At 38.5% G+C, this 25,593-nt stretch overlaps 1 protein-coding gene and 1 pseudogene across 3 annotated transcripts in view; one reads left to right on the forward strand and one right to left on the reverse strand.

Annotated features, from left to right (window-relative positions):
* Positions 1 to 25,593, reverse strand: part of MRPS28 (mitochondrial ribosomal protein S28) — a 167,948-nt gene that overhangs the window by 63,563 nt on the left and 78,792 nt on the right. The window lies entirely within an intron of this gene.
* On the forward strand, positions 23,208 to 25,053 carry LOC128563262 (vimentin-like; annotated as a pseudogene). Its single transcript, XR_008373770.1, has one exon. The product of XR_008373770.1 is annotated as a vimentin-like (transcript).

The raw sequence follows: 25,593 nt of genomic DNA on the forward strand, positions 1-25,593 counted from the left end.
CTCTACTAAATCCTCACAGGCTTATAGCAGAAATTCCAAGCAGCCCTGTACATCAGAAACACCTAGATTCCTGGCCTTCATCCCAAACTTTCTGAATCAGAATCTCTTAGAATGGGTCTTAGGAATTACCTTTTTAATAAATTCCCTACTTGATTCTAGCAACCAGTTCAGTATCAATCTTTGGATCTGTGTTACGGAATCACTATTTTATAATACAGAGTCTAGCCCCCCTGAATGGGACACAAGTCAATTCACAATCTGATTTCAACTTAATTCCTTTTTAGTCTTATTCCCTGCAACTTTCTGTTCTAACCTTGCTCACAACATACTACACTCTTTCAGATTGTAAGATCTGAAATTTCTGAAAAGATTTCAGAAATCTATATAGATGCTTCCTTTTCCTCTCTCTACTTAGGAAACTTCTATTCATTCTTTAAGAATTAATTCAATAGTCACTTCCTCTGTGATGGCTTCCTTCACTGCTTCTAACATTTATTTACTCTTGACTATAGTGTATATAAGAGGTAGTCTAGTGTGGTGGTTAAGAGGCCAGGCTCTGCAACTAGACTGCAAATGTCTGAATCTAGGCTCTGAGAATTTCTAATGCGTAGTAAGTAAAGTGGGAACTTGGACAAGTTACTCAACCTCTCTGTGCCCTTAGTTGCCGTCATTAAAAATGGAAATAATAATAGTATGTGTCCAATACAATTCTAAGGGTTAATGAGTTATACACATAAAGCAATTGCCTGGATCCTAGCAAATGATCCTTAAATATTAGCTCCTTGTTTAAGAACTATTCTTGTTGTCCCTTAGACTATGAACCAGTCTATTATAATAAGCTAGTCAATTTAAGAATGCCCCTTGCTAGTTATGGTACCAAAAGAAAAAGTAATTTAACAATATAATTTATAATTTATTTAATTTCCTCAAAAAATGACTGAGGAAGATATATTAAACTTTAATTTTTTAAAAAGTCATTTATGTGAGAAGGACTTAGATTATCTTTTTAAATTATTCACTAGAGAGGCAGAAATAATTTGGGAATCTTAGATAGCTGTTTTAATTACAAAAAAGAAAGAAAATATTAAGCCAACCTTTAAACTATTAAAAACATATGGAGAAATAACTAAAAAATCTAATAAGAAATCTCACAAAACAAAATTCCCGTTACTTATAAAACCAAAATTTTAGTTAAGAATACATTCAAGAAATCCTGTGGCTTTCAAAATAATTAGAAACAGTACAAAAACTTTTTATAAATCCTGCCTTGTCTCTAATTAGCAAAGTAATATCTGAAATGGAAAAGAAAGAGTAAAAAAAAACTTAGTCATTTGCAACAAAAGGAAAACAAATTATGTCTAAGCAAGGTGAGAAGTAAATAAGAAAACTAAATTTGTGCTCAGACGTAAAGTAAGCATCTTCTATGATGTTACACCATTATTAGATGCATTCTTATCTATTTTTCTTATTTTGCTTCTGAAATGTTAGCTATTAAGAAGAAGTTGAAAGGAAATACAATGACATCTGGTTAACAGGAGTCAACAACTTTTCTGGAGAATACATTTCTCATTGGACCCATTCATTTATTTGTCAAGTATTTACTGCGTGTTTATATACATGCTGGAATACAGAAGTAATCAACATAGTCAGTCAGACACGATGCTATGCCTACATAGCATAAAATGTCATTGACCTCCATATTCCAGCAAGTTCAGCAAGACCTTGTATACTTTATACATTGCCACAAAATTATTTATCTCTACCTACAAACTATCACCATTAGTGACTCCAGAAGATAAAATCTATCCTGCTTCTATTAGCAATCTTAAGGTCATAGATACCTAAAGGTCAACAGGTGCACTGGGAAAAATCTGTTAACTCCCTAATGCAAAATTGTTAACATGACTTCTATTAACATATGTGTGTAAATTTTCCTAGACAGTGCACTTTCACTGTATTCTTGAGTGGGCCTAAGTCTCCTAAATGCATTAAAAAAAAAAAAAATCACTGCTCTAGGTGCAGGACATTCTCTAGCAATTCTGTCCCACTGAAAAGGCTGCTGCCATGTACCAACACAGGGAGCAAGTGGTAAATTCCTTACCTGACATTTTATAGCACAATGTTTAACAATTTTATCATCAACAAATTACGTTTAGCGCATCTAAATTCTGTCCTCTAATGTTCTGAGTACCAACAATCTAGTCAGTCTGTTAGACAAAGACTTCTTCCAAAAAAACTGTTTATAGAACTTAGGCTCCAGCAACTCTTGCAATATAATCCTTATGCATTACTGAACCACAGAAAAATAACTCCTTAATTTGTGGTTAGAATAACCACTGCAGAACAACCTACAGTGGGTGGCATGAAACTATCACAATTATAAAGTAACCAAGCAAATAATATATTATGTCTCTTAGAGATAAAATGTTATAAATCCAAAACATACATTGCTATAAATAAAAGTCTGTGGCTCTTTACTGAGATATGCTAACTAACATTGCAGTGACAAGGGCTACTCTTAGCATGTTTTATAAAGAAATAACTAAAGCTATTTGACAGTAGACTCAGTGGCACCACTTGTATTGTTTGGGCTAAGAAATGAGGTGAACTGCACTGCACAATAACTTCGGGAAAATGCCGCCTTTAATATAAACAAACAGTGGACTTTCCTCTGGAAACCATGAAGAAGGAGGGCAGCAGGACCAGTACTAAATCAGCACGCCTGCAATTTGGGAAGCCATTGAATAAGAGGAATCAGTGTGTCTAAACGCACATTTGTTGACAGCTGTAATTAGATCATCTCCCCAAAATTAAAATCATAGATTTTAGAGTAGGAAAGGCTATCAAAGGCCACCCAGACAATGGGGACTCAAAACTAAAGAGAGTGAATGACTTGCTTACGTCCACAAAACAAAACAGAAAGAAACTGAGTTTCTTGAGTACCTTATCATAGTGCCTTTCTTACATAGAAAAGTTTTAAAATTTAAAATATAATTCAAATGCCATTTAATTCACCAACTTAATCAATGGCTTTTAACACATGCACTAAAAACAATTCTGCATCTACCATTACAACTTTTAACATTTATATCATCCCCCAAAGAATTCCTTAACCATCACTCCCTAAGTGCTCCCCATCATCTCATCCTTACGCCACCACTAATCTACTTCCTGTTTCCATATACTCAATAATTTGGATACTTCATGTAAATGAAATCATGCAGTATGTAGTCCTTTAGGACCAGCTTCTTTCACTTAGCATAATGTTTTCAAGATTCAGCTAAGTTGTACTATATCTCAATAACTTAATTAATTTTTATACCTGAATAATATTCAACTATATATAGGATATATATCAGTCCTCCACATCCATAATCTCCACATCTGTGGATAGAAAACATTAAAAAAAATTTTAATACAATAAAAATACAAATAAAAACAACTATTCACATAGCATTTATACTAGGTTATTATAAGTAGTGTAGAGATGATTTAAAGTATACAAGAGAATATGCATAGGTTTTTAGAAGGGACTTGAGCTTCCTGAAATTCTGGTATTTGCAGGGGTCCTGGAATCAATCCCCTGTGGATCCCGAGAGACAACTGTACCACATTTTGTTTATCAACTCATCAGCTAATGGATGGTTAGACTGCTTCCACCACCTTTTGGCTCTCATGAATAATGCTGCTATGAACATTTGTGTACAAGTTTTTGAATGAACGTATGACTTCTTTTCTCTTGGGTATGCACAAAGGAGTGAAACTACTGGCTCATATGGTAACTTTGAAGAAACTATGAAACTGTTTTCCAAAGTGGCTACATTATTTTATATTCCCACCCATTAGAAAATTTCTACTTTTAAAATCATAATAATTTGACATGTACCCTTGCATTACACACCAAAGTTTAAGACTAAGAGTAGAGTATAAATGTCTTAACACACCAAATAATTAAGTAAAGTGAAGGCTATGTTAACCAGTTTGATGTAAGCATTCCAAATTGTAAATAAAATCACCACATTGTACCCCATATAATGTACACAGTTATGATTTAATAAAAAATAACATTAAATCATAATCTGACCACTAACACAAATTCCTTAATTTCTGCTAAAGGAAAAAAACACAAGTATTGATAAATTAAAAGTCCATATTTCAAGTACATGAAACTCAGATTCAAAGTTCAGAGCATAGAAAGATAGCTTTAAGTTGCTATTTTAAAGAGTCACAGTAAAGAAAATATTCCTTTTATTGCTGAAATTTATCAAAATATTACATATGAGGCCCAGGTGTGGTGGCTCACACCTGTAATCCTAGCATTCTGGGAGGCCAAGGCAGGTGAATTGCTTGAGCTCATGAGTTCAAAACCAGTCTGAGCAAGAGTGGACCCCCATCTTTGCTAAAAATGAAAAACTGAGGCAAGAGGATTGCTTGAGCCCAAGAGTTTGAGATTGCCGTGAACTATCACACGATGGCACTCTACCAAGAGTGACAAAGTGAGACTGTTTCCAAAAAAAAAATTACACATGGGCTACTTATGTATTTCAAATATTTTAAAGTATTAGGAAATCTTAAGCATGAATTAAAAAGGACAAGTTGAATGTTAAAAAGACCAGATTAAATTTGTAACTGAAATATTTTTTAAAAAGTAGAAAGATAAGAATCTGTCCTAAGTGGACAGACTGCTCAGAATTTCGTCCTCACAAAGCAGGGTCAGGTTTTACTCCAAGCTCTATCATGGTATTAACTTACTGACTTTAGACAAATCTTTTAATTTCTCTAGGTCTTAGTCTCCTTGACTAAAATATGCAGATCTTGCCTAACTCAGAACATTTCTTTATTTATCCTTTTTTCTCTATAAAATTCAACGTAATTTACCTCAAATACAGAAAAGACAATATAAGAGTAAACTATGGTTATATATTTTAGGACTGAATATAAAATTTGGATTATGACCTTAATTTCACTCACTCTTCGTACCACCCCTATCTCTACAAAAACAAAAGAAAAAATAAATATGCAGTTTCCAAGAATCATGACATAATTTTATTTTCCAGAAAATGAAATCAGTGAATAACCACCCCTTAGGAAATAAGCATGGAAGAAACTCACTTAACATGAGTTAAAACATAGTAATTAGAATGGAAAGGTGAAAAAACTATAGTAATTAAAATCATGAGTTTTTTCTTCTTTCATAAATAAAGAAAAACTCATTATTTTAATTATTATAGTTTTTTCACTATAGAAAATTGAAAAATGTTATCAGAAATTCCCTGAAACAAACATATCTCAGTCATTTCTAATATAAAGAGCATTTAGTCACTAATTTTTTGTGGAATCTTTTACTTTTAGTTGAAGAGAAGAGCACATAACCTATACTTTCAAACTATAGCCAGCCAAAAAAGGTAAATTGCTTTTATTCTGAAAAATACAAAATTTCAAGAAGAAAACTATGTAGATTTTGGATAATTTTCATTCAAAATATTGTAATGTGGGTATACTGATTCTTTGAGAGGCAGAATTACAGAATTAGGCCTGTGAAGGGAGATACACCAGAGTTACAATCCCCGTTTTGCCATTTAATAGGGCCTGGATCTCATTCAGGGCAGAGTCCACTGGCTAGGTAATACCTATGATTTTAGGAATAACAAAAAAATAACATAAGTTATTCCCAAATCCCCTTCTCCCATGTAGTATGCACAAAAGAAAAAGCTAAATGGTTTTCAGAGCCTTCCCTACAGTCAGGGACAGAGCCATGCTCTACAGGTCTGACCAATGAAACATAAACTGAAGTCTGCGAGAGGTCTCCACATTACTGATAAAGAGGACAAAGAAGCTAACTCTGCCCTCCCCATTCTCTTCTTCCCTTCGACACAGATTTGTGGCCTATCGAATCCCCAGCCTAATAGCACTCATGACTCAAGAAGCACCAAGCCTCAAGTTGACACTGAAGCATGAAGCGCTGATTTTTTCAAGCTGCCAAATCAACCTAAGAAGCCACCAATATCCAGATACTTATGTAAGAAAAAAGTAAGTCTCTGTAGGTGTAAGCCACAAGTAGACTAGTTTTCTGCTATTTGCAATTAACACAAGTCTAAATGGCTTGGAAAGTCACTTAAATTCTGAGGCTCACCTTCCTCATCTATTAAATAGCTTTAATGCTAGTAAGATGAACGTAAACCATAGCATTTGTCTGCAGTGTCACACCAACAATTTAGGGTAAATACTATCATTTCATCCATTTTAAAGACAAGAAAATTGAGACTCCATGAAATTAAGCAACTTGCTCAAGATCACACAGTTACTTAGGAAGGTAGCCAGAATATAAATTCAGAAATCTTCATTCCAAGGCCAATGAGCTTAAACTACTATTATACTTAAAAAAGAGACTAAACATAATAAGAGGTTAATAGTTAATACTTGTTGCTATAATGATTATAATAATGTAGCCAACTATGAAGATAAGAACAAGTAAAAATTTCCTAATGTTCAATTCTAGAAAATGGTAAATGCTCATTTAATACAACATTAATTTTATTTTTCTTTTAAAAATTGAAATGGCTCTCATTTCTCCACTGAAACTGAAGCCTTTTTATTGAAAGTTAATTTTGTTCCTTTAGAACACAAAGGAAAACTAAGAACTGTATATCTATCAACCAACAATTGAAAACACCCTATTGTTAATTAAATAATTTTGTCACTCTTATCTATCAAATAAGTAAGCAACAAATATTTATGGCAAACCTACATTCTGCATGGCATTATGCCAGATATTTAAAATTTATTTTCTCTAAAATGTGTAGCATATGTTTATTTCTTCAACTGACTTTCGATTTCTTTGGAGGGAGAATTTCCTAATAGCTCTAAATATAAGGAAGCTGCTGGTGCTGTTATTAGTCATCACTACCACCATCATCATCATCATCATCACCACCACCACCCTTACTAAAAGAGAACTGATAGCACAAGGCAGCAGATGCTAAGCTTTACTTTTGGAATCTTTTGCTTCAAATTTCAGATTTTTTTTCAGTGAAATAAATGAAACAACCTAAAAAAATTCATGTGGAAGGTATAATATTTGAAAACAAGCTAAATTCAGAATTAAAGTTTCCAAAAATTATCTTCAGGAAACAGGCTAATATATATACAGTTGCAGGCAGCACCCATAGCTCAGTGGGTAGGGCACCGGTCACATACACCGAGGCTGGCGGTTTGCAACATGGCCCTGGCCAGCTAAAACAACAATGACAACTACAACAAAAAAATAGCTGGGCACTGTGGCAGGCACCTGTAGTCCCAGCTACTTGGGAGGCTGAGCCAAGAAAATCACTTAAGCCGAGAGTTTGAGGTTGCTGTGAGCTGTGGCGCCATGGCAGTCTACTAGGGTGACAGCTTGAGACTCTGTCTCCAAAATAAATAAAATATATATGCGTGCGCGCGCGCACACACACACACAAACAATTGCAATTAGGAAAAGGCATTTAGTTTCTAGAATAAATTTTGAGATTTAAAGTGTTTATGTTTGGCTATTAACTTTTAAATTAGTTTAACAAAACACACATACACACACACCCCCAAATAATAAAAATAAATTAGTAAATTAATTTAACTTTTTATCTTTCTAGTAAATAGAAAAATACATACTGTAAAGGCTAAAACAAAATAGATAGATGGTGAGTATAAAAGCAGTTTTGAGGTAAGGTTAACACTAGTAAAAAGCTGAGTCTCATTCAGCATGGTGGTTCACTTTAGGAGGCTAAGCCAAGAGCATCTCTTGAGATCATTATACCTACTTAATACCTAAATTACTTACAAAAAAATTTTTTTAAAAAAATGTTTAGTATCAACTGCAACCCGCAATGGGCACCCTCCTAGACCTCCAGAAGAGCTGCGCCGGGACCGTGATCGGCACCCTCCCACCTCCGGAAGAGCTGCTCCGGACCTATGATTGGCACCCTCCCGGACCCTGGTGAGAGCTGCGCCAGGACCCGTGATCAGCACCCTCCCAAACCTGGGTAAGAGCTGCCCTGGGGCCCTCCTGGACCTCCGGAAGAGCTGCCCGGCCACCCACAATCAGCAGTCTCCCGGACCTCCGGAAGAGCTGCACCCGGACCTGCAATCGGCACCCTCCCACCTCCAGAAGAGCTGCGCTGGGACCCGTGATCAGCACCCTCCCGGACCTCTGTAAGAGCTGTGCCCGCCCATACCTGGTAAGAGCTGCACGGGGCCTCCCCAGGAATTCAGGGAGCCGAGTGTCCTCCCACCTGTACCCTCCATGCCTCCACACTCCCAGCTTGTCTGGCCAGGGACTCTGGTAGCCGGGAGCCCTCCCTGCCTCTGAGTGGAGCCCTTCTCCTGGCCAGAGACTGCTGGAGCCTTGGGCCCTCTGTGCCAAAGTCACTGGGGGCCAGGTACTCCCAGAACCATGTGCATCACCCCCTGCCCTGTTGCTGGATCCTATCACAATCCAGAGCTGCTCCCACAATCAGACCTCCCTGGCTGTGGCAGCCACAGAAGAGCTACACAGGGTCACTCCCTAAAAGATCCAGCAACAATAGAATGATACCTCCAGGGTCTAATCTCAGAGACACTACCCCAACTCTGAGTTGGCCAGAGGCAAGGGTGAAAAACAAACATGAGAAGAAATCAAAGGAAAAGCTCTTGAAATATGAATAATCAGAATAGATCAACTCTCCCAAGGAACAATGGGGTAGACACAGCACAAGATCCCATGCACAAACAAATAGCTGAGATGTCAGAAATAGAATTCAGAATCTGGATAGCAAATAAGATCGAATTAGAATTCCAAGCAGTAACCCAAAAGATGTCTCAAAAATTCAAAGACCAAATGACCAAGATTTTGACACATTGAGACAAGACGTTGCACCCCTCAAAGATCTAAGAAACACAGTAGAATCCCTCAGTAACAGAATGGAGCAAGCAGAAGAAAGGATTTCTGACATTGAAGACAAAGCTTTCGAACCTCCCCAACTCTCAGAGAGGAAGAGAAATGGAGGGCAAAAACAGATCATTCTCTCAGAGAGCTCTGGGATAAATCGAAGAAGACCAATATTCATCTTATAGGGATCCCCGAAAGCGACAACGTGGCTTCACAAGGCACAGAGTCTCTTCTCCATGAGATTATGAAGGAGAACTTTCCAGACATGCCAAGAGATTCTGAATTTCAGATAGCTGACAGTTTCAGAACTCCAACATGACTCAACCGGAATAATGACACATCTTAATCAAATTCACTAAAGTTAATATGAAGGAGAAAATTCTGAAAGCTGCCAGACGAAAGAAAACCATTACCTACAAGGGGAAGAATATTAGAATACCTGCAGATCTCTCTGCTGAAACCTTTCAAGCTAGAAGAGGATGGTCATTGACTTGTAATCTCCTAAAACAAAATAACTTTCAACCCAGGATCCTGTACCCAGCTAAACTGAGTTTCATTTATGATGGAGAAATTAAATACTTTAATGACATTCACATGTTGAAGAAATTTGCCACAACGAAACCAGCTCTCCAGGATATTCTCAGACCTATCCTCCATAAAGACCAGTGTAATCCTCCACCACAAAAGTAAACCCACCCAGAAAATTTTGATCAAATTCCAACTTCCACAGTCAGAAAAGGATTAAAAATGTCCACCAGATTCTGAAAAGGCTTATCAATATTCTCAATTAATGTGAGTGGTTTAAATTGTCCTCTAAAGAGGCACAGGTTGGCTGACTGGATACAAAAACTCAAGCCAGATATCTGCTGCATACAAGAATCACATCTTACATTAAAAGACAAATTTAGACTCAAGGTGAAGGGATGGTCATCTATACTCCAGGCAAATGGAAAGCAGAAAAAAGCAGGCGTTGCAATCCTATTTGCAGATGCAATAGGTTTTAAACCAGGGTTCCTCAAACTATGGCCTGCGGGCCACATGTGGCCCGCTGAGGACATTTATCCAGCCCGCTGGGTGTTTTTGCAGCCACTGCCTGTCCTGCTTAGCAGCCGACTCATCCCGGGCCTGCAGTGCGCATGTGTGGAATGTGAGCTGAACTCTCCGACTCCCCTGCATTTATATTCTGATTGCTATTCAGTTGTGTATGATGTTGTATGTTGTGTGCTGTGTAAGCCCCGGTTCACACTGTTGCGATCTCTGAGCAGTGCGAGTTCAGCCACATGCTTGTATGGCTGAACTTGCATTAGATTCGAAAGAAAAAAGGCATACGTGCCTTCTTTTTTCCTGCAGTGGAATCTGATCACATGGGTCTTCTCACCCATGCGATCAGATGCCTGTGCAAGTTCACAGATCGCAGTGCAGCTCGCACAGGGTAGTGTGAACTAGAAAGGTGGTGGAGGAACTGGCTCTGTAATCATGCTGGTTTCCGCACCGCACCAGTGTGAGCCAGAGGTAAAAGCGGATTTCCACCAATATGGGCACTGGTGAGGCTGAAATAATGTGGACTGGCAAGGCTGCATTGATGGACACTGATGAGACTGCATTGATGCAGTGCAGTCTATATTTCTCTCTGTAGGCAAAGTTATTGCTGGTATATTGTTTTTGTAGCACTGTATATATATATATATATATATATATATATATATATATATTGGTATTTTACTAATAGCAATTTGAAATCCCTAGGAAACAATGATATCAAGAAAGAGAAAAATTGAGCCGGAGTGTAGGATATTGAGAAAACAGTGGACTTACGATTACTTTCTCATACAGTACAAGGAAAGAGCTGTGTGTTTTATATGCCAGAATACAGTATCTGTGTTAAGAATACAATTTGCGTCGACACTATCAAACTCAACATAAAGATAAATATGATTGCTTGGTTGGAGAAGTGAGAAAAGATAAAATATTAAAACTGAAAAATACATTGACAACTCACCAAAATACTTTTGTGAAGCAGAAGCAGCTAAATATTTCATCACTGTGAGCAATTTTTCAAGTTGCCAAGCTAATAGTGTGTACTGGCAGACCATTTGTGGAGGGAGAATTTGTTAAAGAATGCCTTCTTTCTGTTGCCAAAGAGATGTGTCCAGAGAAGGCCGATTTATTTAGTACAGTGAATCTTTCAGGACCTACAATTACACGAAGGATTGAAGAAATGGGAGACAATTTGCATCGGCATTTGCAAAACTTGGGAAAAAAACTTTCCTATTTTTCCTTGGCACTCGACGAAAGTAATGATGTTTGTGATTCTGCACAACTTCTAATTTTTATTCGAGGGACAAATGACTATTTTGAAGTCACAGAAGAGCTTGCTGCACTGCAAAGCATCAAAGGAACAACTACAGGACAGGATATCTATGAAAAGGTTTGCCAAACTGTGAATGGTTTGGAGCTGAACTGGGCAAAACTAGCCAGTGTGACAACTGATGGTGCTCCTAGCATGGTGGGGTCTAAGAAAGGAGTAATGGCTCGCATTAACCAAGAGATGGACAAACATAATCATTCTCATCCAATAGCCATAAACTGCCTCATCCGCCAACAAGCGCTGTGTAGTAAATCACTGAAGTGGGATTCTGGTTATGAAAATTGTGGTATCTTGTGTTAACTTCATTAGAGCTAATGCACTAAACCACAGACAATTTCAGGAATTTCTGTCTGAGCTAAATGTTGCCTATGAAGATGACACAAGTCCATTGGCTGAGTCGAGGAAGAGTTATAAAACATTTCTATGAGTTACTTCCACAGATTACAGCTTTTCTGCTTTCAAAAAACAAAGAAGTACCAGAGCTCAATTATGCAGAATGGAAATGGCACCTTGCCTTTCTCACAGATGTAACAGAGCTACTCAACAGTTTCAGTGTGCAACTTCAAGGAAAGGGGAAGCTCATCTGTGATATGCAATCACATGTGAAAGCACTTGAGTAAAATTAGGCCTCCTCACCAAACAAGTGAAGGAGAAAAATTTCTGCCGTCTCCCCACAACTCGAAATCTGTTAGCAGAAAAACCATTGGTTTCATTCCCAAACAAAACATGTGTGGATTCACTGGAAAAGTTACAAAAGGAGTTCCAATTTAGATTTAAAGAGCTTCATCTCCATGAACAGGACATACAGCTTTTCTGCAACCCATTTTCTATTGACACTGAAAATGTGGATACAATTTACCAAATGGAACTGGCTGAACTGCACAATTGTGACTCTCTGAAAGACGCATTCAAGTCAAGCAGCCTTCCTAATTTCTATGCATCTCTCCCCTCTGAGACATACCCTAATCTCAGGAACCACACACTAAAAATGGCAACCATCTTTGGCAGCACTTATGTCTGTGAACAGACTTTTTCCAGAATGAAACATCTGAAATCTCCAACCAGATCTAGACTAACTGATGCACACTTGCATCACTTGTTACGACTAGCAGTGACAAATATGAAACTGGACATTGACCATCTCATTACCCAAGAGCAGGTCCATAGTTCCCATTGAAATACTGGTAAGTTTGTTGATTTAACCTTACTTGCTCTTCATTTTAAATATTGTACTTGTCCCTGTTTTGTTTTTTTACTTCAAAATAAGATATGTGCAGTGTGCACAGGAATTTTTTCATAGTTTTTTTTTTTTTTAAACTATAGTCTGGCCCTCCAATGGTCTGAGGGACAGTGAACTGGCCCCCTGTTTAAAAAAATTTGAGGACCCCTGCTATAAAACAACCGAAATAAGGGAGGATAAGAATGGACACTTCATATTTGTTAAAGGTAATACTCAATATGATGAGATCTCAATTATTAATATTTATGCACCCAACCAGAATGCACCTCAATTTATAAGAGAAACTCTAACAGACATGAGCAACTTGATTTCCTCCAGTTCCATAGCAGTTGGAGATTTTAATACCCCTTTAGCAGTGCTGTATGGATCCTCCAAAAAGAAGTTAAGCAAAGAAATTTTAGATTTAAACTTAAACATTAAACAGCTGGGCTTAACAGACATCTACAGAACATTTCATCCCAACAAAACTGAATACATATTCTTCTCATCAGCCCACAGAACATACTTTAAAATCAATCACATCCTAGGCCACAAATCTAACCTCAGCAAATTTAAAAAAATAGAAATTATTCCTTGCATCTTTTTAAACCATCATGGAATAAAAGTTGAACTCAATAACAACAAGAACCTGCATAACCATACAAGAACATGGAAGCTAAATAACCTTATGCTGAAGGATAGATGGGTTACAGACGAGATTAAGAAGGAAAGAACCAAATTTTTGGAACAAAACAACAATGAAGACACGAACTAACAGAACCTCTGGGATACTGCAAAGGCAGTCCTAAGAGGGAAATTTATAGCACTGCAAGCCTTCCTCAAGAAAACGGAAAGAGAGGAAGTTAATAACTTAATGGTACATGGAGGCGGAGCAAGATGGCAGCCAGGTAACAGCTTCCTTGCATCTGGGCACCGTGAGTCTGGGGATATAGGACTCCAGGTATCTCTGGCTGGTGGGATCTGCCTACCATCACCCCTGAGAGGATACAGGGAGTCAGCGAGGGACTTCTGAACCCCAAGAGGAGGACTAAAACAGTGGAAAACCGGCAAGTGGTCGCATGTGTTCAATCCGACTAAACCCGCCCGCAACTGTAAATTCAGTAGCAGCGAGACTGCAAACCAGAAAGGCCTTACCTGTGAACTGTTTTGGTGTCTTTGGACTTGGCACTCAGCTAAACTGCCTTGGGAGGAGAGCCTGAGCGGGAGTGCGGAGAACTTTGGCCTTTGTCTAGGGCCCCAGGCTGAGCTGCTGAGCCAGACGGAGCTAATAGTGTTTGGCTCTGGGTCAGAGGCAGACATTGTGAGCGATCTGCCCCGGCAAGCTCTGCCCTCAGGGTCGCAGAGCTGGAATTGGGTGGGAGCTGGTAACCCAGCGACCAAGTAGGCTAAGGGCGGGGTCTGAGCAGCCTTGCAGCCTGAGCACAGGGTAAGTGGATAGCCACTTCAGCAGTGATTAAAGTGACAAGCACTTCCCTGAGAAAGCTTCTGCTCAGTAAGTGAACAAGTTCAAAGTGCCTTTTAAGTGGGCTGAAGAGAGATTTAGGGTGTCTACCTGCTGGGGTTTGAGAAACTAGCAGCCTCCAGTTGTATCAGAACTGTGATTAACATCTCATACCCCAGAAGACCATGTGTTGCCCAGACAATATTCAATAACATATACATACTGCTTTGTTTTTGGTTGTGTTTTTTTTTTTTTTTTTTTTTTTGGTTTGGCTGGGTTTTTTTGTTTATTTTGATGTTGTGGATTGTTTTTTGTTTTCTAAGTTCAACCTTTTCCATACAGATCTTTTCTCTTTCTCAATTTTTCTAGTTTAATTATAATTTCCTATTGCTGCCTATTTCAATAATTAGAACTTCATTTTTGTTAGTGTTTCTACCGCTATTATTTGGTTTTTCCAGCCAATTTTATCCCGTAAAGTTTTCTGTTTGCTTGTTTTGGTTTGATTTATAGCATTTTTGTCTTTCCTCTCTACTTGGTAGAGGTGGGGTACTGTGTCTGATCAGGTTAGCAAAGAGCTGCTGACCTCAAGGGAACCACCCAACTGGGCACCCCCAGAAGGTGGTTTTTTTTTTAAGGTTGTATCAAAGTACCCTACTGTACACCTATATTGCTCTGTCTCCCTCTTTCTGTGCCTCTCTACTTTTTGTCAATACTCCCTTTACCCACCCCCTCTCCTTTCTCTATTTTTCTTTTTTTTTCCTTATCACTCAGTCCTCCTTTCTTTCATCCCTTTTTTGCTCTTAAACCTTCTCACCCTTCTGGTCCTGTAACCCTTAGTTCACAGGCACGAGAACTTAAAGAGCAAGAGGAAGTGAAAGGAAAATTAGGGCAAGGAAACAGATAAAAGAAATCACTCATGAGGAAGAATCAGCAGAAAACTCCAGGCAACATGAAGAACCAGTCCAGAAAAAGCCCGCCAAGGGACTATGAGGTAGCTACTGCAGAGGATTCCACCTATACAGAAATGTTAGGAATGACAGAAAGGGAATTTAGAATACACATGTTGAAAACAATGAAAGAAATGATGGAAACAATGAAGGAAACTGCTAATAAAGTGGAAAATAACCAAAAGGAAATCCAAAAACAGAATCAAATAAGAGATGAACGATATGAAGAATATAAAAAGGATATAGCAGAGCTGAAGGAAATGAAACAGTCAATCAGGAAACTTAAAGATGCAATGGAAAGTATCAGCAACAGGTTAGACCATGCAGAAGAAAGAATTTCAGAGGTAGAAGACAAAGTTTTTGAGATAACTCAGATAGTAAAAGAGGCAGAAAAGAAGACAGACAAAGCAGAACGTTCACTGACAGAATTATGGGACTTTATGAAGCGTTCCAACATACGAGTTATAGGAATTCCAGAAGGGGAAGAAGAATGCCCCAGAGGAATGGAAGCCATACTAGAGGATATTATAAAAGAAAATTTCCCAAATATCACCAAAGATTCTGACACACTGCTTTCAGAGGGATATCGGACCCCAGGTCGCCTCAACTCTAACCGAGCTTCTCCAAGACACATTGTGATGAACCTGTCCAAAGTCAAGACAAAAGAAAAGATTCTGTAAGCTGCCAGGAGTAAGCGCCAGTTGACCTACAGGGGCAAATCCATCACAGTGACCGCAGACTTCTCTAATGAAACTTTCCAAGCAAGAAGACAATGGTCATCTACCTTTAATCTACTTAAACAGAACAATTTCCAGCCCAGATTTCTGTACCCTGCTAAGCTAACCTTCAAAATTGATGGAGAAATCAAATCATTTACGGATATACAAACATTGAGGAAATTCGCCACAACAAGACCAGCTCTACAGGAAATACTTCAACCTGTTCTGCACACTGACCACCACAATGGATCAGCAGCAAAGTAAGAACTCAGAAATTAAAGGACAGAACCTAACCTCCACACTGAAGCAAAAGATAAAACTAAGCAATGGACTCTCACAAAATAAGACGAATAGAATACTACCACACTTATCAATTATCTCAATAAATGTTAATGGCTTGAATTCCCCACTGAAGAGACATAGATTGGTTGACTGGATTAAAAAACACAAGCCATCCATTTGCTGTCTGCAAGAACCTGGCTTCAAAAGACAAATTAAAGCTCCGAGTCAAGGGTTGGAAGACAATTTTTCAGGCAAATGGAATTCAGAAGAAAAGAGGAGTTGCAATCTTATTTTCAGATTCATGTGGATTTAAAGCAACTAAAGTCAAAAAAGACAAAGATGGTCACTTTATATTGGTCAAGGGAAAACTACAACAAGAAGACATTTCAATTCTAAATATCTATGCACCCAATTTAAATGCTCCCAGATTCTTGAAAAAGACCTTACTCAGTCTGAGCAATATGATATCTGATAATACCATAATAACAGGGGACCTTAACACTCCTCTTACAGAGCTGGACAGATCCTCTAAACAAAAATTAAACAAGGATATAAGAGACTTAAATGAGACCCTAGAACAATTGTGCTTGATAGACGCATATAGAACACTCCATCCCAAAGATAAAGAATATACATTCTTCTCATCACCCCATGGAACATTCTCCAAAATTGATCATATCCTGGGATACAAAACAATTATCAACAGAATCAAAAGAACTTAAATTTTACCTTGTATCTTCTCAGACCATAAGGCACTAAAGGTGGAACTCAACTCCAACAAAAATGCTCGACCCCACCCAAAGGCATGGAAACTAAACAATCTTCTGTTGAATAACAGATGGGTGAAGGAAGAAATAAAACAGGAAATCATAACTTCCTTGAGCATAACAACAATGAAGACACAAGCTACCAAAACCTGTGGGATACTGCAAAAGCAGTTTTGAGAGGAAAATTTATCGCTTTAGATGCCTACATTCGAAAAACAGAAAGAGAGCACATCAACAATCTCACAAAAGATCTTATGGAATTGGAAAAAGCAGAACAATCTAAGCCTAAACTCAGTAGAAGAAAAGAAATATCCAAAATCAAATCAGAGATCAATGAAATTGAAAACAAAAGAATCATTCAGAAAATTAATGAAACAAGGAGTTGGTTTTTTGAAAAAAATAAATAAAATAGATAAACCATTGGCCAGACTAACGAGGAATAGAAAAGTAAAATCTCTAGTAACCTCAATCAGAAATGATAAAGGGGAAATAACAACTGATCCCACAGAGATACAAGAGATCATCTCTGAATACTACCAGAAACTCTATACCCAGAAATTTGACAATGTGAAAGAAATGGATCAATATTTGGAATCACACCCTCTCCCTAGACTCAGCCAGGAAGAAATAGAGCTCCTGAACAGACCAATTTCAAGCACTGAGTTCAAAGAAACAATAAAAAAGCTTCGAACCAAAAAATGCCCTGGTCCAGATGGCTTCACACCAGAATTCTATCAAACCTTCGAGGAAGAGCTTATTCCTGTACTGCAGAAATTATTCCAAAAAATTGAGGAAGAAGGAATCTTCCCCAACACATTCTATGAAGCAAACATCACCCTGATACCAAAACCAGGAAAAGACCCAAACAAAAAGGAGAATTTCAGACCAATCTCACTCATGAACATAGACGCAAAAATTCTCAACAAAATCCTAGCCAATAGATTACAACTTATCATCAAAAAAGTCATTCATCATGACCAAGTAGGCTTCATCCCAGGGATGCAAGGCTGGTTTAACATACGCAAGTCTATAAACGTTATCCACCATATTAACATAGGCAAAAATAAAGATCACATGATCCTCTCAATAGATGCAGAAAAAGCATTTGATAAAATCCAGCATCCTTTTCTAATTAGAATACTGAAGAGTATAGGCATAGGTGGCACATTTCTAAAACTGATTGAAGCTATCTATGACAAACCCACAGCTAGTATTTTACTGAATGGAGTAAAACTCAAAGCTTTTCCTCTTAGAACTGGAACCAGACAAGGTTGTCCTCTGTCACCTTTACTATTCAAGGTAGTGCTGGAAGTTCTAGCCAATACAATTAGGCAAGACAAGGAAATAAAGGGAATCCAAATGGGAGCAGAGGAGGTCAAACTCTCCCTCTTTGCTGACGACATGATCTTATACTTAGAGAACCCCAAAGACTCAACCACAAGACTCCTAGAAGTCATCAAAAAATACAGTAATGTTTCAGGATATAAAATCAATGTCCACAAGTCAGTAGCCTTTGTGTACACCAATAACAGTCAAGATAAGAAGCTAATTAAGGACACAACTCCCTTCACCATAGTCTCAAAGAAAATGAAATACCTAGGAATATACCTAACGAAGGAGGTGAAGGACCTCTATAAAGAAAACTATGAAATCCTCAGAAAGGAAATAGCAGAGGATATTAACAAATGGAAGAACATACCATGCTCATGGATGGGAAGAATCAACATTGTTAAAATGTCTATACTTCCCAAAGCAATCTACCTATTCAATGCCATTCCTATCAAAATACCAACATCGTACTTTCAAGATTTGGAAAAAATGATTCTGCGTTTTGTATGGAACCGGAAAAAACCCCGTATAGCTAAGGCAGTTCTCTGTAACAAAAATAAATCTGGGGGCATCAGCATATCAGATTTTAGTCTGTACTACAAAGCCATAGTGCTCAAGACAGCATGGTACTGGCACAAAAACAGAGACATAGACACTTGGAATTGAATTGAAAACCAAGAAATGAAACTAACATTTTACAACCACCTAATCTTTGATAAACCAAACAAGAACATACCTTGGGGGAAAGACTCCCTATTCAATAAATGGTGTCGGGAGAACTGGATGTCTACATGTAAAAGACTGAATCGGGACCCACACCTTTCCCCACTCACAAAAATTGATTCAAGATGGATAAAGGACTTAAACTTAAGGCATGAAACAATAAAAATCCTTCAAGAAAGCATAGGAAAAACACTGGAAGATATTGGCCTGGGGAAAGACTTCATGAAGAAGACTGCCATGGCAATTGCAACAACAACAAAAATAAACAAATGGGACTTCATTAAACTGAAAAGCTTCTGTACAGCTAAGGAGACAATAACCAAAGCAAAGAGACAACCTACACAATGGGAAAGGATATTTGCATATTTGCAATCAGACAAAAGCTTGATAACTAGGATCTATAGGGAACTCAAATTAATGCACATGAAAAAAGCCAACAATCCCTTATATCAATGGGCAAGAGACATGAATAGAACTTTCTCTAAAGACGACAGACGAATGGCTAACAAACACATGAAAAAATGTTCATCATCTCTATATATTAGAGAAATGCAAATCAAAACAACCCTGAGATATCATCTAACCCCAGTGAGAATGGCCCAAATCACAAAATCTCAAAACTGCAGATGCTGGCGTGGATGTGGAGAGAAGGGAACACTTTTACACTGCTGGTGGGACTGCAAACTAGTACAACCTTTCTGGAAGGAAGTATGGAGAAACCTCAAAGCACTCAAGCTAGACCTCCCATTTGATCCTGCAATCCCATTACTGGGCATCTACCCAGAAGGAAAGAAATCCTTTTATCATAAGGACACTTGTACTAGACTGTTTATTGCAGCTCAATTTACAATAGCCAAAATGTGGAAACAGCCTAAATGCCCACCAACCCAGGAATGGATTAACAAGCTGTGGTATATGTATACCATGGAATACTATTCAGCCATTAAAAAAAATGGAGACTTTACATCCTTCGTATTAACCTGGATGGACGTGGAAGACATTATTCTTAGTAAAGCATCACAAGAATGGAGAAGCATGAATCCTATGTACTCAATTTTGATATGAGGACAATTAATGACAATTATGGTTATGGAGGGGGAAACAGAAAGAGGGAAGGAGGGAGGTGGGTGGGGCCTTGGTTTGTGTCACACTTTATGGGGGCAAGACATGATTGCAAGAGGGACTTTACCTAACAATTGCAATCAGCGTAACCTGGCTTATTGTACCCTCAATGAATCCCCAACAATAAAAAAAAAAAAGTATTTAAAAAAAATAATAATAACTTAATGGTACATCTGAAGCAACTGGAGAAGGAAGAACATTCCAACCCCAAACCCAGTAGAAGAAAAGAAAAACCAAAATTAGAGCAGAATTAAATGAAATTGAAAGCAAAAGAATTATACCACAGATCAATAAATCCAAAAGTTGTTTTTTGAAAAGATCAATAAAATAGATAAACCTTTGGCCAACCTAACCAGGAAAAAAAGAGTAAAATCTCTAATTTCATCAATCAGAAAGGGTAAAGATGAAATAACAACAGACCCCTCAGAAATTCAAACATCCTTAGCAAATATTACAAAAAACTTTACTCTCAGAAATACAAAAATCTGAAAGAAATTGACCAATACTTGGAAGTACGCCACCTACCAAGACTTAGCCAGAATGAAGTGGAAATGTTGAACAGGCCTATATCAAGTTCTGAAATAGCATCAACTATACAAAATCTCCCTAAAAAGAAAAGCCCAGGACCAGATGGCTTTACGTGAGAATTCTACGGAACTTTTAAAGAAGAACTAGTACCTATATTACTAAACCTCTTCCAAAATATAGAAAAAGAAGGAATACTACCCAACATATTCTACGAAGCAAACATCACCTTGATCACTAAACCAGGAAAGACCCAATAAGAAAAGAAAATTATAGACCAATATCACTAATGAATATTGATGCTAAAATACTCAATAAGATCCTAACAAACAGAATCCAACAACACATCCAAAAAATTATACACCATGACCAAGTGGGATTTATCCCAGGCTCTCAAGGCTGGTTCAATATACGTAAATCTATAAATGTAATTCAGCACATAAACAAACTAAAAAATAAAGACCATTTGATTCTCTAAATTGATGCAGAAAGAGCTTTTGATAATATCCAGCATCCCTTCATGATGAGAACATTGAAGAAAATTGGTATAGAAGGGTCATTTGTTAAACTGATAGAGGCCATCTACAGAAAACCCACAACCAATATCGTATTGAATGGAGTTAAATTGGAATCATTTCCACTTAGATCAGGAACCAGGCAAGGTTGCCCATTGTCTCCACTGCTCTTTAACATTGTAATGGAAGTTTTAGCCATTCCAATTAGGGAAGAAAAGGTGATCAAGGAATCCACATAGGGTCAGAAGAGATCAAACTTTCACTCTTTGCAGATGACATGATCGTATATCTGGAAAACACTAGGGATTCTACTACAAAACTTTTAGAAGTGATCAAGGAATACAGCAATGTCTCAGGCTACAAAATCAACACCCAGAAATCTGTAGCCTTTATATATACCAACAATAGCCAAGCTGAAAAAACTGTCAAGGACTCTATTCCCTTCAAAGTAGTGCCAAAGAAGATGAAATATTTGGGAGTTTATCTAACAAAGGACGTGAAAGATCTTTACAAAGAGAACTATGAAACTTTAAGAAAAGAAACAGCTGAAGATGTTAACAAATGGAAAAACACACCATGATATGGCTGGGAAGAATCAACATTGTTAAAATGTCTATACTGCCCAAAGCAATATACAATTTTAATGCAATTCTTATAAAAGCTGCATTGTCATATTTTAAAGATCTTAAAAAAATAATACTTCGTTTTATATGGAATCAGAAAAAACCTCAAATAGCCAAAACTTTACTCAGAAATAAAAACAAAGCAGGAGGAATCACGCTACCAGACCTGAGACTGTACTATAAATCGATATTGATCAAAACAGCATGGTAGTTGCACAAGAACAGAGAAGTAGATATCTGGAACAGAATAGAGAACCAAGAGATGAATCCACCTACTTACTGTTATTTGATCTTTGACAAGCCAATTAAAAACATTCAGTGGGGAAAAGATTCCCTATTTAACAAAAGATGCTAGGAAAACTGGCTGGAGATCTGTAAAAGACTGAAACCAGACCCACACCTTTCACTATTAACTAAGATAGACTCTCACTGGATAAAAGATTTAAACTTAAGACATGAAACTATAAAAATACTTGAAGAAACTGCAGGGAAAACTCTTGAAGGAATCGGCCTGGGTGAACATTTTATGAGGAGGACTCCCCAGGCAATTGAAGCAGTATCAAAAATACACTACTGGGACTTGATCAAACTAAAAAGCTTCTGCACAGCCAAGAAAATAGTAAGTAAAGCAAGCAGACAGCCCTCAGAATGGGAGAAAATATTTGCAGGTTATATCTCCAATAAAGGTTTAATAGCCAGAATCCACAGAAAACTCAAACATATTAGCAAGAAAAGAACAAGTGATCCCATCTCAGGCTGGGCAAAGGACTTGAAGAGAAACTTCTCTAAAGAAGACCGACGCATGATCTACAAACACATGAAAGAAAGCTCATCATCCCTAATCATCAGAGAAATGCAAATCAAAACTCCTTTGAGATATCACCTAACCCCAGTAAGAGTAGCCCACATAACAAAATCCCCAAACCAGAGATGTTGGTGTGGATGTGGAGAAAAGGGCACACTTCTACACTGCTGGTGGGAATGCACACTAATACGTTCCTTTTGGAAGGATGTTTGGAGAATACTTAGAGATCTAAAATTAGACCTGCCATTTGATCCTGTAATTCCTTTGCTATGTATATACCCAGAAGACCAAAAATCACAATATAACAAACACATCTGTACCAGAATCTTTATTGTAGGCCAATTCATAGTTGCTAAGTCATGGAAGAAGCCCAAGTGCCCATCGACCCATGAATGGACTAGCAAATTGTGGTACATGTATACTATGGAATATTATGCAGCCTTAAAGAAAGATGGAGACTTTACCACTTTCATGCTTACATGGATGGAGCTGGAACATATTCTTCTTAGCAAAGTATTTCAAGAATGGAAGAAAAAATTTCCAATGTACTCAGCCCTATTATGAAGCTAATTTATAGCTTTCATATGCAGGCTATAACCCAACTATAGCACAAGAATATGGGGAAAGGGCCAAGGAAGGGTAAGGGAGGGGGAAATTAAGGGTGGAGGGAGGGTAATGGGTAGGGCCACACCTACGGTGCATCTTAGAATGGGTCCAGGTGAAACCTCCTTAATGCAGAATATAAATGTCTACATACAATAACTAAGAAAATGCCATGAAGATTATGTTGAACAGTTTGATGAGAATATTTCAGACTGTATATGAAACCAGCACATTGTACCCCTTGATTGCACAAATGTACAGAGGTATGATTTAACAATAAATAAATAAATAAGCTCTGCCACTCTCGCCTCGGGGTCCCAGCGCCAGAGACGCAGCAGCGCTCCCACCACCGACACCCACTGCGCCCTAGCTCGCCTCACCTCCCGGAGGAGCCCGTCCGTACCGCCGCAGCTGCCCAGCCCACCACCACCCTCGGCAGCCATGTACACCAGGTCCGTGTCCTGGTCCTCCTACCGCAGGATGTTCGGTGGCCTCGGCACCGCGAGCCGGCCGAGCTCCAGCCGGAGCTACGTGACCACGTCCACGCGCATGGGCAGCGCGCTACACCCCAGCACTAGCCGCAGCCTCTACTCCTCGTCCCCAGGCGGCGCGTTTGTCACCCGTTCCTCGGCCGTGTGCCTGCAGAGCAGTGTGCCCGGCGTGCAGCTGCTGCAGGACTCGGTGGACTTCTCGCTGGCCGACGCCATCAACACCGAGTTCAAGAACACCAGCACCAACGAGAAGGTGGAGTTGCAGGAGCTGAACGACTGCTTTGCCAACTACATCGACAAGGTGCAATTCCTGGAGCAGCAGAACAAGATCCTGCTGGCTGAGCTCGAGCCGCTCAAGGACCAGGGCAAGTCGCGCCTGGGGGACCTCTACAAGGAGGAGATGCGCGAGCTGCGCGGGCAGGTGGACTAGCTCACCAACGACAAGGCCCGCGTCGAGGTGGAGCGCGACAACCTGACGGAGGACATCATGAGGCTCCGGGAGAAATTACAGGAGGAGATGCTGCAGAGAGAGGAAGCTGAGAGCACCCTGTAATCCTTCAGACAGGATGTTGATAATGCGTCTTTGGCACGTCTTGACCTTGAACGTAAAGTGGAATCCTTGCAAGAAGAAATCGCCTTTCTGAAGAAACTGCACGATGAGGAAATCCAGGAGCTGCAGGCCCAAATTCAGGACCAACATGTCCAAATCGACATGGATGTTTCCAAACCTGACCTCATGGCTGCCCTGCGTGACGTGCGTCAGCAGTATGAAAGTGTGGCTGCCAAGAATCTTCAGGAGGCAGAATAATGGTACAAGTCCAAGTTTGCTGACCTCTCTGAGGCTGCTAACCGCAACAATGCTGCCTTGCGCCAAGCGAAGCAGGAATCCAATTGAGTACCGGAGACAGGTGCAGTCCCTCACCTGTGAAGTGGATGCCCTAAAAGGAACTAATGAGTCCCTGGAACGCCAGATGCGTGAAATGGAAGAGAACTTTTCTGTCGAAGCTGCTAACTACCAAGACACTATTGGCCGCTTGCAGGATGAGATTCAGAACATGAAGGAAGAAATGGCCCGTCACCTTCGTGAATACCAAGACCTGCTCAATGTTAAGATGGCTCTTGACATTGAGATCGCCCGCCTCCTACAGGATCGCCCACCACCTACAGGAAGCTGCCTCTTCCAAACTTTTCCTGCTGAACCTGAGAGAAACCAATCTGGATTCACTCCCTCTGGTTGATACCCACTCAAAGAGAACACTTCTGATTAAGACTGTGGAAACTAGAGATGGACAGGTTATCAATGAAACTTCTCAGCATCACGATGATCTTCAATAGAATAGCAATGTATTACCAGCAAGAATAAAAAAGCAATGTGTATCCTATAGGAACATCTTCCAAGTGCCTTTCTGCAGTTTTTCAGGAGCACAAGATAGATTTTGAATAGCTATATGCTCTAGTTCCTAACCACCAACACTCCTAAAAGATTTAGTAAAAATGTTTACACCATAATCTAGTTTATGAAGAAGTCTTGTGCTAGAATACTTTTTAAAAAGTATTTTTGAATACCATTAAAACTGCTTTTTTCCCCATGCAGTATTCAATCTACTGGGTTCTGCTTCAATAAATCTTTGGTAAAACTAAAAAAAAAATAAATAAATAATAAATAAATAAATAAATAAATGTTTAGCCTCAAAATATTTACATTTACCAACAGTATATTTTGGAAACCAAATAATTTTAAATAATATGTTCCATATTGAAAGAAGTATCATATGCAAAGAGTTGAAACTGTCATTTTTGTAAGAGTACTGTATCCAAAAGAAAATGCTTTCAAGGAAAACATACCAAGGAAAGATTTGTTTGCTTAACAAATTCAAAAATGGCACAGGCAATAGCATAAAATCTACATGAACATTATAATATGCTCAATCAGTACTAATTAAGGATCTAATTATACCTACTTAATACCTAATTTGCATTTAAAAAAGAAACAAAGTATTCTATTTTAGGTCCAAAATTAAGGCTCTGAATTAAAACTTTATAAGATAACTAACTATAATATACTGAAGGAAAAAATATTTTCTTAAAAATTTGAACAAGGTAAGAACAAAGAATCTCATTTTCATGTGAAGGACTGTGTTGAACCTGAATGATTCCTACTTTACCAAATTAAAGAAACATGGAAACATACAAA

Source organism: Nycticebus coucang, chromosome 13, assembly GCF_027406575.1.
Source record: "Nycticebus coucang isolate mNycCou1 chromosome 13, mNycCou1.pri, whole genome shotgun sequence".
Taxonomy (NCBI): Eukaryota; Metazoa; Chordata; class Mammalia; order Primates; family Lorisidae; genus Nycticebus; species Nycticebus coucang.